This window comes from Leucopleurus acutus, assembly GCF_964270905.1.
Source record: "Leucopleurus acutus genome assembly, chromosome: 12".
Lineage (NCBI taxonomy): Eukaryota > Metazoa > Chordata > Mammalia > Artiodactyla > Delphinidae > Leucopleurus > Leucopleurus acutus.
The window spans coordinates 60,931,318-60,943,876 of NC_139154.1; positions in this window are offsets into that span (position 1 = coordinate 60,931,318).

Genomic DNA, 12,559 nt, shown 5'->3' on the forward strand with positions numbered 1-12,559 from the left:
AGAGGTTGGTATGGAGGTGACCTTTGAGGAGGAAGCAGAAATTGGACAGAGTTGAGGGATTAATATAAATTGGAGGGTGAGACTGAGGTGGGAATTGGTGAGGCATATGGGGACCAGGAAGAGGATCCTCACTGGAGCTCAGGGAGCATAATGAGGACAGAGCACTCTCAGGTGCCTTAGCCTTTCACGCAAGCCTTGCAAATTTTCTCCCTGCTCCCAAGATCTCCCTTCTTATCTTGTTAAAGGCACTTTTGGTTGCAAGTAATATAAATCTCTTCAAATATGCACATGCAAAAAGAAAATGCTCAGAAAGGGGAACTTTAGTGGGGAAATCCAAGGTCAGGAAGAGCAGTTGAGCCTCACAAGGGCCTTGAACCCAATATTCTACGTCAACAGATGAAGCCACAGTGAATTTTCAGTTGGCGTTGCCGATGTAACCAGTTACCTACAAGAGGGTGAGACCTAGGAAAGCTCCAGTTAATGTGTGTATATCTCGTCTCTCCATCTAGACAAGTATCTTCTAACCTCGACCATGAAACACAGTAAAAAATACTGTGCTGCATCAAGACCTAGTCTCACACATACACAGTCACAAGCAGCATATTATCCTCCAGGATAATACATACAGCTCAGGACCCCTACCCAGAACATTTGTTGGCTGACTGGTGGGTATGTTGATTGGCGGCTATACTGTTCTGCCCTCAGATCACCAAACCCAACCCCCAAAGTTTAGACACCACACTGGATAGATGGGGCACAGAAATGGAGAAATGAACAAATGCATTTCAATTTTGGAAACTCAGTCTCATTTTGACTGACTCAGCCTTCCTGGTTTTCTCCCCCTCCCGGGCCCTCTCCAAGACGGTATCTGTGTACCGGGAGCACATGTGGCCTTGTGGCATTGGAGGTTGGGAGGGGGACCAAAGAAGCCCTCCCCCTCCACTGCCACCTCGCGCTAGCTCTTGGGCATGTACTGGCCTGGAGCTACGTGAAGTATGGTTGGTCAGCCCCACAATCCCACCCCACTCCCCATCATTCCACTGGCTTCCACGGCCGACAGTCCACAGCAGATATAATTCACACACTATGCTTTCTTGGTCTGGTCAGGCCCAGGATCCCCGTTCTCTCTTGGCCTCACCTCAGCTCTCACCAGCCCTGCAGTGCCCCTAAAGTTTAGCAGTGATTCCTCTACAGCCCTGAGACCCCGAAGTCCTATCCTGCAGCCTCAGCAACATGGCCACCCACACCATGCCACGCCCTCCCACTCCCAAGCAGCTTCCCAGCCATGCTCCCTAAAGAAAGAAGCCAAATTCTGCTCTATTCGGGAGCTAAGGGCAGGTCCTCACTTTCACCAAACGGCCACTCCAGCTTGCAGCGGGTACACTTCAAGGTAACCTGCCAGGGCCTTGAACGAGAGCAGCACAGAAGCCCCTCTTCCCTCAATCTACGAACTCAGTCCCCCTTCACAGCTTCAGCCAGCGAGAGGAAACCACGCACACGTGTCTTCCTTCCCATTCCTCAATCTCCCCTCTTCTTCCCACAGCTCCTCAGCCTGGAAGGGGCAGGTTTTCTTCCTTCCTATTTCTCTTGGGTTAGAACATTCCCCCTGTTCTTACCCTCCTCTTCCTCTAGTTATAATGGTGAACAGAGTGGAGAGAGAGACCAGCTTCAGGTTCATAAAAGAACCTAAATTCAAAGGTGTTTCAAAATTATAATACCCATTTTATTTAAAACAGATGAAAATGAAGCCAGGGTGCTCAGAGCCCCACCTGCTTGCTGGGCTCTCCCTTACCTTCTCAGAGGTCCTAAGCAATGTCTAAGGAATCCTGGAGACTTACTGAAACACATTGGGGAAACCACTGATACAGTCTAGCTTAGGGGTCTCCAACAGAACTTTCTGCAATGACGGAAACATGTTACCTCTACCCTGTCCATTACGGCAGCCACTAGTCACATGTGGCTATCAAGCACTTGAGATGTGGCTAGTGCAACTAAGGAACTGAATTTTTAATTTCATTGAATTTTAATTAATTTATATAGCTACCCTATTCTATTGGACAGTACAGCCTAGCTCATTCATTTTACAAACAAGTAGGACCTTGAGGCCCAATATCACTCAGCAAATTTACGGTAGAGTCAGCACGAAGACCCATGTCCCATATCCTCTGCCCCATTCTTCCCACCACTTCTCAGCTGTCACACCCAGGTCACTGTCTAGCACAGGTCTTCCTGGCTGTTTCCAACTTTAATGACGTGTGCTGGGGCTTTGTTACAACGTGTACTCTTGTACCATGCTTGGTTTGGATTCAGACATTTCTTTCTCTAAAGAAAGGAGTCTGACCCCTCCAGAACCTTAACTGTCGGGGGTGAAGACCTGAAGAATACTGCTATAAAAATTTCAAAATACAGGGCTTCCCTGGTGGCGCAGTGGTTGAGAATCTGCCTGCTAATGCACGGGACACGGGTTCGAGCCCTGGTCTGGGAGGATCCCACATGCCACGGAGCAACTAGGCCCGTGAGCCACAACTACTGAGCCTGCGCGTCTGGAGCCTGTGCTCCGCAGCAAGAGAGGCCGCAATAGTGAGAGGCCCGCACACCACGATGAAGAGTGGCCCCCGCTTGCCACAACTAGAGAAGGCCCTCGCACAGAAACGAAGACACAACACAGCAAAAACAAATAAATTAATTAATACACTCCTACCCCCAACATATTCTTTAAAAAAAAAAAAAATTTCAAAATAGTGTGATCACAGCTATAATGACATCTGGGGGAGTGGCCTCCATGGATCTAGTATTTTGAGTTTCCATAAGTGCAAGTGAACTTTTTCATCAGAAAATGTGACTTCCTGAGATATTTTGATGACCACAGCAAAACAGCACAACCTGTTGTGAGGACATTAGGTAAGGAGACATGGGAACCAGGAAAAGGCTTTTCCTTAACCAGCTGTACATCCTTTGGCAAGGCCTTTACCTGTTCTAGGCCCCAATTTCCTATTCTATAAAATATACAATGCAATACCTCTTCCTCCCTTCTTTCAAGGATGTTATGAAGAGAAATCAAAAAATATATGAACTGTTCCTTGTTCCTACGAAGAAAAGCACTCTATAAAGTTTCAAACTTCTCATTATTAAACACAAAAGTCAAGTTTTACTTAAGTAAGACAGCTAAAATCAAGCTTCCTGTATCACTTTATGCCAAAAATTACTATACTATTAACCGTGGGACCACACTGGTGCTCATTTAACTAGAAACTTCATGTTGGAGTCATTATTTTACCGTTATTTAAATGTTGAACAATGGGTCAAAATGATAGAAGCCATATTTCTTTGCTATCTCCTGTTGCAGGGAGCAACTGGATGTTAAAAGGACATATTTATAATGTATGCACATACTGTTTTACCAGCTATTAAGTTGAAAAGCTTAATGGAAGTAAGTTGGGCATGGGATTTCAGGGAAACTCAATGGAAACAAATCATTCTTGTCATCTTTATTTTTTGCCTTGAACAGTAACAATAATAATGATGCACTCTATCCTGTTATATCCAAGAAAAAAACACAGAAACACAGCTTTGGGGCATCTTGGTCCCACCCTTTGGGCTATGGGCATATAGGCAGGAGCTAGCAGGCTGGGGAGCAGGGTGCTATCACCAAATGCAGCAGAATAATGGAATCAACTGCTTCCTCTTTCACTCTCCCACATCATTCTGCTTATGCTTCCATTATAGGACTTGCCAAACTCTGTTTAGTAATTAATTACCATTCCATGCCCCTCACAAGACAGTACGCTTCTAGAGGGCGGGGCCATGTCTTATTTGTACCTGGATCCCAAGCACATGATGGGAAATCAGGAAGTTATTGCTGCACTGGGTGATCATTGGCCCACTGGGAACAACACTCCCCACTCCAAGTGCCCAAAAAGCATCAGTGTCACCCCAACTTTGTGCACATGGTTGATCTTGGCTTGGAAACACTTATTCCAATTTATAAATAGGCTTGTTTCCAGAGTTACAACCAAGGCTTCAACCTCACTAGTGGGAAAATACTGCATGTTAGCTAAAATGGAAAATCCCAGCCAATTTCCTCCCTGGCCATGAAATGTAGGATACGTGCACTGGGTGTTTGGTTTGTAACATCAACAAGAGCAGCACCTGCTTCCTCCAGCACCCCAGTATTCAACAGTGTCATATACCTCCATACCTGAGATTTGATCCAGAAGTATTCTGAACATCTTTATCCAGCTTGGAGTCTGGATCCATTTATAGGACCTTTCAGAACAAATTGGATACTGATTTCTCAGAAGGAAAGAAAACCCTGAGTAATGACACAGCTTTTCCAATAAAAAGCTGCCTCTTAAGCCAAAGGGGCAACCTTAATAGGGACTTTCAGGATTATATGATCCAACACCTCATTTTTTTCAACAAACTGATTGGCCAATGTCACATGGCTATGTAGCAGCTCCACAAGGACTAGAACTCAAATATTTAGTTTTCCCAAGATTTCCAAGACATGAAACCTTCCATATTCAAAGCAGAACAGCCTGGGCAAATTGTCTCTGTTTGCCTAAAACTGAGAGGTTTCCCAGGATAGAGGATTTTCAGGGCAAAAACAAGGAAAGTCCCAGACAAACCAGTAGCAGTTGGTCAACCTAAGTCCAGTGCTCTCTTCCCTACATAAACCTGCCCCTGTTATCGATTTGATAAAATGAAGTACTGGTTCTGCCTCGAATACTTAAGCCCAGGAAAAGCCCAGTGATAAGAATTAGAGTTTGACAGCTGTTGCACAGCTGTGTCCCCTCTACGAGGGATAAAATTCTATCCATTAATGATAACACATAAATGATCAAAACTAGCCTCAAGATTCTCTATGAATTTTTTAAAAGAATTTTCAGGTCTTTAAATAATTAAAAGTTCAAAATATTCAAGAGGAAGAAAATGAGAATCATGAAAATGAGCATCATGAAGTCGGTCCTCTTTAAGTACCAAACTATCATTCTATGTCCAAACTAATCAAGTTGTCGCTGCTGAGAAAAGAAGGCCATGGAAGGTTCATGAAGTTATGCTGATTAATTATCCCAAGCGTCATTAGAGAATGCAACCATTACTCATGAGGCACTCCTCTGACACCGTAACTAGCCTACAATTCTTGTGATTCCAGGGAAAGCTTCAGAGCCTGTGTTTAATAAAACTCCTACAGCATTTCCCACAAAAGGGAGCTGAAGTTGATACTTCAGGTTCTTTGAGGGGACTTGGGATTCTGAGTGCATGATATCGCCATTCATAATAGATTTATTTTTCTTCCCTCCAGCTTCAATCAACCGTTTCACAAAATCAGGTCGTCAGGGAGATTCAGCAGGACATTTGTTGCCGGATTGGGCCAATCCTACAGCCATGAAGTCCCAGACTAACCAGTCAGACACTACATTGGGCACTTCATAAACACACAGTTTCAACTGCAAGACAATTCTTCAAGGCCAATGCCATTATCCCATTATATAAGTGAGAAGCTGGAGCTCACGGGATCCAAGACCACAGAGGTAATGAGCAAGCAGTGCCAGTCTGACTCGGGGTCTCTCTGGTGCCCAACTCCAGGCCCTTCCTAAGTAGGTCTCCTGCCTGAGGTACCCTCACCACCAGAGAGGCTGCTCAACTCCCGTGTTCTGAGAAGGCTGGGTTCATAAAGGACAGCACGTATCACACTGTACATAGGGAGAGACAAGTCTCCTGGGAAAAGGAAAATACTTAGTAGCCCTACCAAATGGAAAGAAAATTCCACCTTAAACAGATCTGCCCAAAGCCCATATGTTTGTTAAAAAATAAATAAACCAATTAAGGCATTTTTCCAATACAGCCACAGTTAACAAGCTTTGAAACACAATGGTCTTATATTTGATCTGCCATATGGAAATCTCTTCTCTGATTATGGACTGGTTACTATCCCTAGACAAATCCCTACAGTCTATACTCCATACAGGAACAAAATCCCTTGCTCCATTGAAGGAGATTCTCTGGATCTTTATACTTTTAGGAAAAACATAAGAAACAATAAGTTATAACTCACAAAGTGACAAGAATGGAAACCTGGCATATATGCTTTCCTGGAAAAAAAACAAAAAAACGAAAAACCTCTTACCTTTGGCTTTCTTCCTTTTTTATTCTCTCCCTTTAAAAAATAAACCGAAAAGAAACTTCCAGTAATCTCAGCTGGAAAATTAACATTCCAGATTGCTCTCCTTCCCGAGGATGATGATAATCTGATTTACTGCCTCCTTGCCTGGTTTAAATCAGTAAAGAACATTAAGCACAAGTTTTAGATATTTTTAAAAGACAAATTTGCTATTGTACAGGACACTGCTGCAAGCAGCCAAAGGTTTCAATGGCCCAACTATTAATAAATCCCCTTGAGTCTTTGAAATGTTCACAGCAAGACCATCCAAATAGCAGGTTCGCAGCCCCTTGGGATTGAGCACTGTGAGTTTCTAACCCGGGGTTCTTGTCCTATTAACTTTTCTTTTTGTTCACTTGGCAGGTGTTTTTGCTTTGTTTGCTCCTGTAGCACTCTGGAGATGGCCCTCTCTATCATCATGCAGGCCTCACTCTCTGCAGTGGGTCCCCTGGTAAAGAAAGGCCTTTGGGGAAAGCCAGGAAACACATCCAGAATTTCTGCAAATTCTATCATGTTGTAGAGAAAGGACATGACTATTTTTAAAAACAAGGTTTGAGAGTTACACACTTGGAGCTATCAGAATTTCTTAGAGGACTAAATTGGAAGGAGGGCTCTGGAGGGAGATTTCATACAGTCTGAATAACTGGAAATGCAGAGTTTTACAAAAAGATGATCTAAAAGTGATTTCTCTCCTTCTAAAAGGGGCTCCTAGAAAAGCCCTTAACAGGCAATTCTCCCCAGTGCATTCCAAACACAATTCACATTCCGATGCAGTTAAAGAAGGACACTTCAGGAATTTGAGTGTTCCAATGGAATAGCGCGCTTCTACAATCCTCAAAAGGTTTTCAACAAGCGTGAAAGTCCCGTGTGTATGGGAACCCATCGGACCCAAATAACCAGGGGGAAATGAGCGGGAGGTGTATGAGCTGCTCCTGGGTCTCTCTGGGGCACCAGCTGCTCTTCCAGCTCAAAACCCAGAGCCCTAGCCAACTAGCTCCCCTCTCGTGCTTTGCCAGCTCATCTTTAAGCTCATTCCCTAGTTTATTTGCAGCTCCCCTCAAGGTAGGCAGAGGAACAGAACAAGATAAAATCAAGGCAATCATTGCTGCCGCTTCTGAACAGCTCTGTTGAAAGACTTACTACAGGAGAGAGGCTGTAGTTACCACCACCGACAATGAGTTAGAATTATATGTGAATTTCAACTGTCCATGTTAAACCTATCTCTCTCTAGGCTGACTGCTGTCAAGTCCCCAAAAAAGATAACCTGCTCCCTTCAGAGTCATGATCTCTGACACTCTCAGCCCTTCTCCTTCTGCCGACTTGAGAAAACTGCTGAGTCACTGGCTTGCTTTCCTGACAAAGAGACATTGTGGTTGCAAATTTCCTAAGTCCTACCAGTTCACTCCTTCTAGCCTAGCCCAATCAAACGGTGGTTCTTCCCTCTTTCTTTGTCCAGAGAGAAAGGGCACTTTTTCTTCCAAACACCTTATTAACTTTCCCATCACTCTGTCAAGAAGGAGTCAGTCTTACCCCTGGCACTAGCTCTTCTCCAAAAAATTGTCTGAGCCAAGGAAAGCAGAGGATTCCTGGAGCCCTGTAGAGCCAGTATTCTTCTGTTGAGACACTGGACTAAGCGACCATCAATTCCTTGCATGTCCTCCTCCCTGCAATAATAATCACCCCTTTATTCAGATCCAGCAGTTTACAATGGTCTGTCCAAGGAGTTGGCTAGGTCGCCATCTACCAACATGAAAAGTAAACTGTGGTAAGACAGTCCAGAGAAATGCTGAGAGCAGACTGGGAGTCAGAAACTGAAACTGACACTGGCTAAGCAGTAAGGCAAAAGTTAGAACTCAAGCCTGTTTGGCCCTAAACCCTATGAACTTAACCACAATGATCCTACTTCCTACGCTAATAACACGCTAATAGTCACTGCTCATGCTGTATGCTGGGTGCTTGACTGGGCATTGCTATACCCAACTTTTATAGTTCGGGAAACTGACTTTGGTAAAAGAAGTGGTAGTACCAATATTTGAGCCCAATGCTGTCTGTCTCTAAAGCCAGCTGTGGCACCATTCAAGTGTCCACTGAACAGAGGCAGGTTGGGATGAGAAAGGGGAGCAAGACCGTGAACAGCACCCATGACCATGGAGGCTTGTTGGTGGCTGGGCCAGGCCAGGACTGCCTACATTGGGAGGAGTGGAGACAATGGCAGGATCCGGTGGAGGCAGCATGGGCTGGAAATGTATCAGCAGTCTCCTGTGCCCTGTGGTAGGGACATACCATACCCTCAAGGGGCGGCAGCGGGAAGGGACTAGAGCACACCCAACAGCAGGAGATTATGACTGGGCAGCAGCCTGAGGCCAGGAGAAGGGTCAAAGCAAAGCCTGAGATGCAGCTGTCTGGGAGCACACAGAGCACGTGGGGTGGGAAGAGGTTGGTGAGTCACTGGGCCTTGTCTAGGCCCAGTAGCCACCAGGGAACAGCCCATAAATGTCATGGTATTTGAAGTTGGCCTCCAACAAAACTTAAACAAGTGAATCAAATTAAAAGCAGAGATTAAAGGAGAAGAAGCATCAAGACCCAGGGAATCTGAGTAGGAACACAAGCTAAGGAGGCTCTGGACGAGAACATAACCCCAGACTCTCCAACAGCAACCACAGCCTGAGAGAAAAGGGCTCTCTGGTCCCCGGGTAGCCCCAGGTGAGGAAACCAGAAACGAGAGAGAAGGCAGTATCTGATGTCAAAAGGCAATTACCTGGAAGGCAATAAAGGGGATAAGGGTAAAGCCCAAAAGTAAAACAGTGAGGACATGGGCCCAGACACGAGCTGATGGTCACACTTCTTCAGCAGCTGGAACGGGAATTTTGGATCCTAAAGCACCATTTATCTTGACCCGCTGGGTGTCTAGGGGATTGTTTGGACAGAAGGAAAAGATGCTGTCACTGCCACTGAGGAGACTGCTGTCTTATAAATCTTTATGGGCCCTTATACACTCAACGACTTGTCTTAGAATGGGGATCCAAAGTCAGGGCAAGGGAAAAGAGGACCGTCATTCCTGGGAGTGAGAGAAAGCCTCAGGGAACTCTCTCATCCCAGTGGCCCCACGCAAATGGTACAAGAAAATTCAAGGAGGCTGAGAAACTATGGCACTATCTAGCACTGCTGGGATTACAGACCCCATCCCAGTCATGGTCCCTTAGGATCACTGAAGGCCAAGTATCTGGGAAGAATAGCAATAATGCCATATTATCATCAAATCTTGGATACCACCAGTTGTAAACTGCATTCTGGCTTCAGAGATAAAATCTGAATAAGTGGCTTATGGTGATTATAAGATGATATTGATTGTTCAATGCATCTCAACTTCAGAGATACTAAAATAGCGGCGGGAGGGCCGGGGAGAATTCTGCAAAACCACCTATGCTTGGCATTACTAAAGCTCCACAGGTTCTCATGGAATGACATTGCTATCTCCTCTAAAGTTACATAAGACCGTATTTTTTTGGCCAATGAAACGTGAGCGGAAGTGAACGTCACTCCTAAACCAATGTATATAATTACCAATGTTTCACTCGCCAGTGTTCTCCTCTCCCAATGCAGTAATCATGGAAGCACACAGTCACTGCACACAGAGAAGGCAGAATCACAAGAAGATGGAATCTTCATAAACTTGGATCTCTGAGACACTTCAATGAGAAGAGTCCCTCTGCCAACCCATCTAACCCATTTTGGACATGAACTGTGAGAAAAAAAAAATTGTTATTTTAAGCAACTGAAATTCTAGGAATGTTTGTTATCACAACATAACCTAAGCTCTCCTGACTGAAACACCATCTTATGTTTGAATAAGGCACTACCTCATTTGGTCTTCATAATTACACAATAGGGCAGGCAAGACATGCACTATTCCCATTTTAAAGATGAAAGAAACTGAGGCTCTGAAAGCTTAACTGAATTGGCCAAAGTCATATAGCTAGCATGGGGTGGGGGGAGGGGGGTGGGACTAGAACTCATGTCCTCTAACTAAAGAATGAGCCCACAGATAGTGTTCCTGTCTATCTCTATCCTGTCTCCAGGGTCTCCAAATCCTTACTGCAATGTTCATATGAATACACATACATACCTAACTACCTTCTTTTGGCGAATAGATTTTGAATCCCAATCTCTTTCCTTTAAGCAGCAGTAAAACATGCAAGGACCTGGCCAACCACAGAGCTTGACACTTAGAATATGCGTGAGAGCTCAGGTCTGGCTGCAATGCCACAGTAACGTATTTGTAGCTGAAATGCGAGTTGATAAGTTCCAGAAAGGCAAAGAGATGAACGCTGAGATGAGCATTTTTACAATCAGTGGGTAAAGAGTGAAGGAAGAGGTGGTGGGGGGAATATAAAGAAGACAGCTTCTTCATGTTTTCCATTTCACTTCAGTTTCTTGAACATATTTTTACATCCTGAGTGGAAAATTAGACCCAGTCGCTACGTTGTCAGCAATCATGGGATGCCATCTAGGACATTCTAATCTCTTACTAAAACACATAGACAAGAGACAATAAGAATGGGCAGCCTCCTGGGGTTCCTCACCCCATCACTGCCACTCTGATTACACTCTGTGCTCAGAACCCCAAATTGTACAAACCAAAATGATTTCCCAGAATCAACACAGTGCTGAGAATTCAGTTACTTTGTTTCTCAGCTGAGAAAAGGAGCTCCCCTAGAGTCAAATCCTAGGGCCAAAATACAAAACAACCAGTTGGCGTCAGCAACTGGCTTCAGGGTTTACCCTTGGTGACTAAGCAAAGCTTAATGTTTACTTTCAAGACAAGAGAGTGAACGTTATAATTTCCCCAATTATAGGGCAACTCTCAGGGCTATTTCTCTTTTCCCTCACGCTCTTTCCCTCAACAGACCCTGAGCCCTGAGGACAGTACCCTCTCAGGGTAATGGTTTCATTCGTGGTCTACGTTTGGCTAAGCACCTGGTTCAGAAAATGTGTGAAGTGTCCCTAGGATACGCATGTTGGTAGCCAGAGTTGTAAGCATGACCTTGTCAACCCTTCTGAAATTCTAAGCAAAGAAATGCTTATAAAATAATTGCCTAAGTGGGCTTCCCTGGTGGCGCAGTGGTTGAGGGTCCCCCTGCCGATGCAGGGGACGCGAGTTCATGCCCCGGTCCGGAAGGATCCCACATGCCGCGGAGCGGCTGGGCCCGTGAGCCATGGCCGCTGAGCCTGCACGTCCGGAGCCTGTGCTCCGCAACGGGAGAGGCCACAACAGTGAGAGGCCCGCGTACCGCAAAAATAATAATAATAATTGCCTACGTCCCTATTTCCCTTAATCGATGCCCCAGCAACTGTGGCTCCCTTTGGTAACTTAGTAAGCCAACCCTTCCACTGTATAAACATCAGTGTACAAAATAAAAGTTTTCTGAGTCTTATACACCTTACCTGGAATGGATCTACAGGATTTTGCTAATGCTAAGCATTTTCTTCTTAAAATGGCAAGCTTGTCTTTATTATTTTTTGGCAAAATAGTAAATCTGACCACTGTGGAGCCAGAGGAATTCTCTGGGATTATAGGAGTTGGTATTCATATTGTTTTGTGCAATAAATATCCATAAGGCACATATAAATCCTGTCTAAGAAGATTCTGTGCCCCTTTCCTCCTATACAAAAGCACTATTTCCCCACAGTAAGGCTTTGGATATCAGTTGCTCTGTACAGCCCAAGACTGTCTACAGGTACAGAACACCGGAACAATGGTTCTTAACTACTTGAGGGTTTCTAGCCCCTTAAAATATTGGCTGAAGGCTATGGACTCTGTCCAATAAAATGCACACAGGTACACATAAAGGCTGCTTATGATTTCAGGATGTCCACATCCCCCTAAAGCCCATCCATTTCTTCCCTGTTTTGACCCTAGTCCTATGCCTCTTTCCCAATAAAAGGGAATGTTCATGTAAGACATGCTAACTCACCCCATCTGATGGTGTTGCCCCATTTCTCCCATGGGAGCTTGTTACCCCAGAAGAGGGTGCTCTCCTTAATTCCTCCGAATCTCAGTTTGCCCCACAAACTAGAAACTATAATATGTGCCAACCCACCTGATGGGATATTGTGGAAAACAAACAATGGAAAAGTCATAAATATACTCTGAGTTACACATTGCATGTTTGTGCAATATTGTTGGTGAAGAGTGCGTGTGTCAGCTATAATGGGCCCCATCTATTCTGCATCTAACCTCCTCCATCTATGTTTGCTGAACACACCAGATCGTTGATTTGATTTTTCACTGAGGGCGTCTGGGGTTCACAGTGCTTACACATGCCTTTGCAAATGAGGGTGCATGTGAGGGGAACTGCAAGGCCATTGATTCTTTAAAGACAATGTATTGGCATC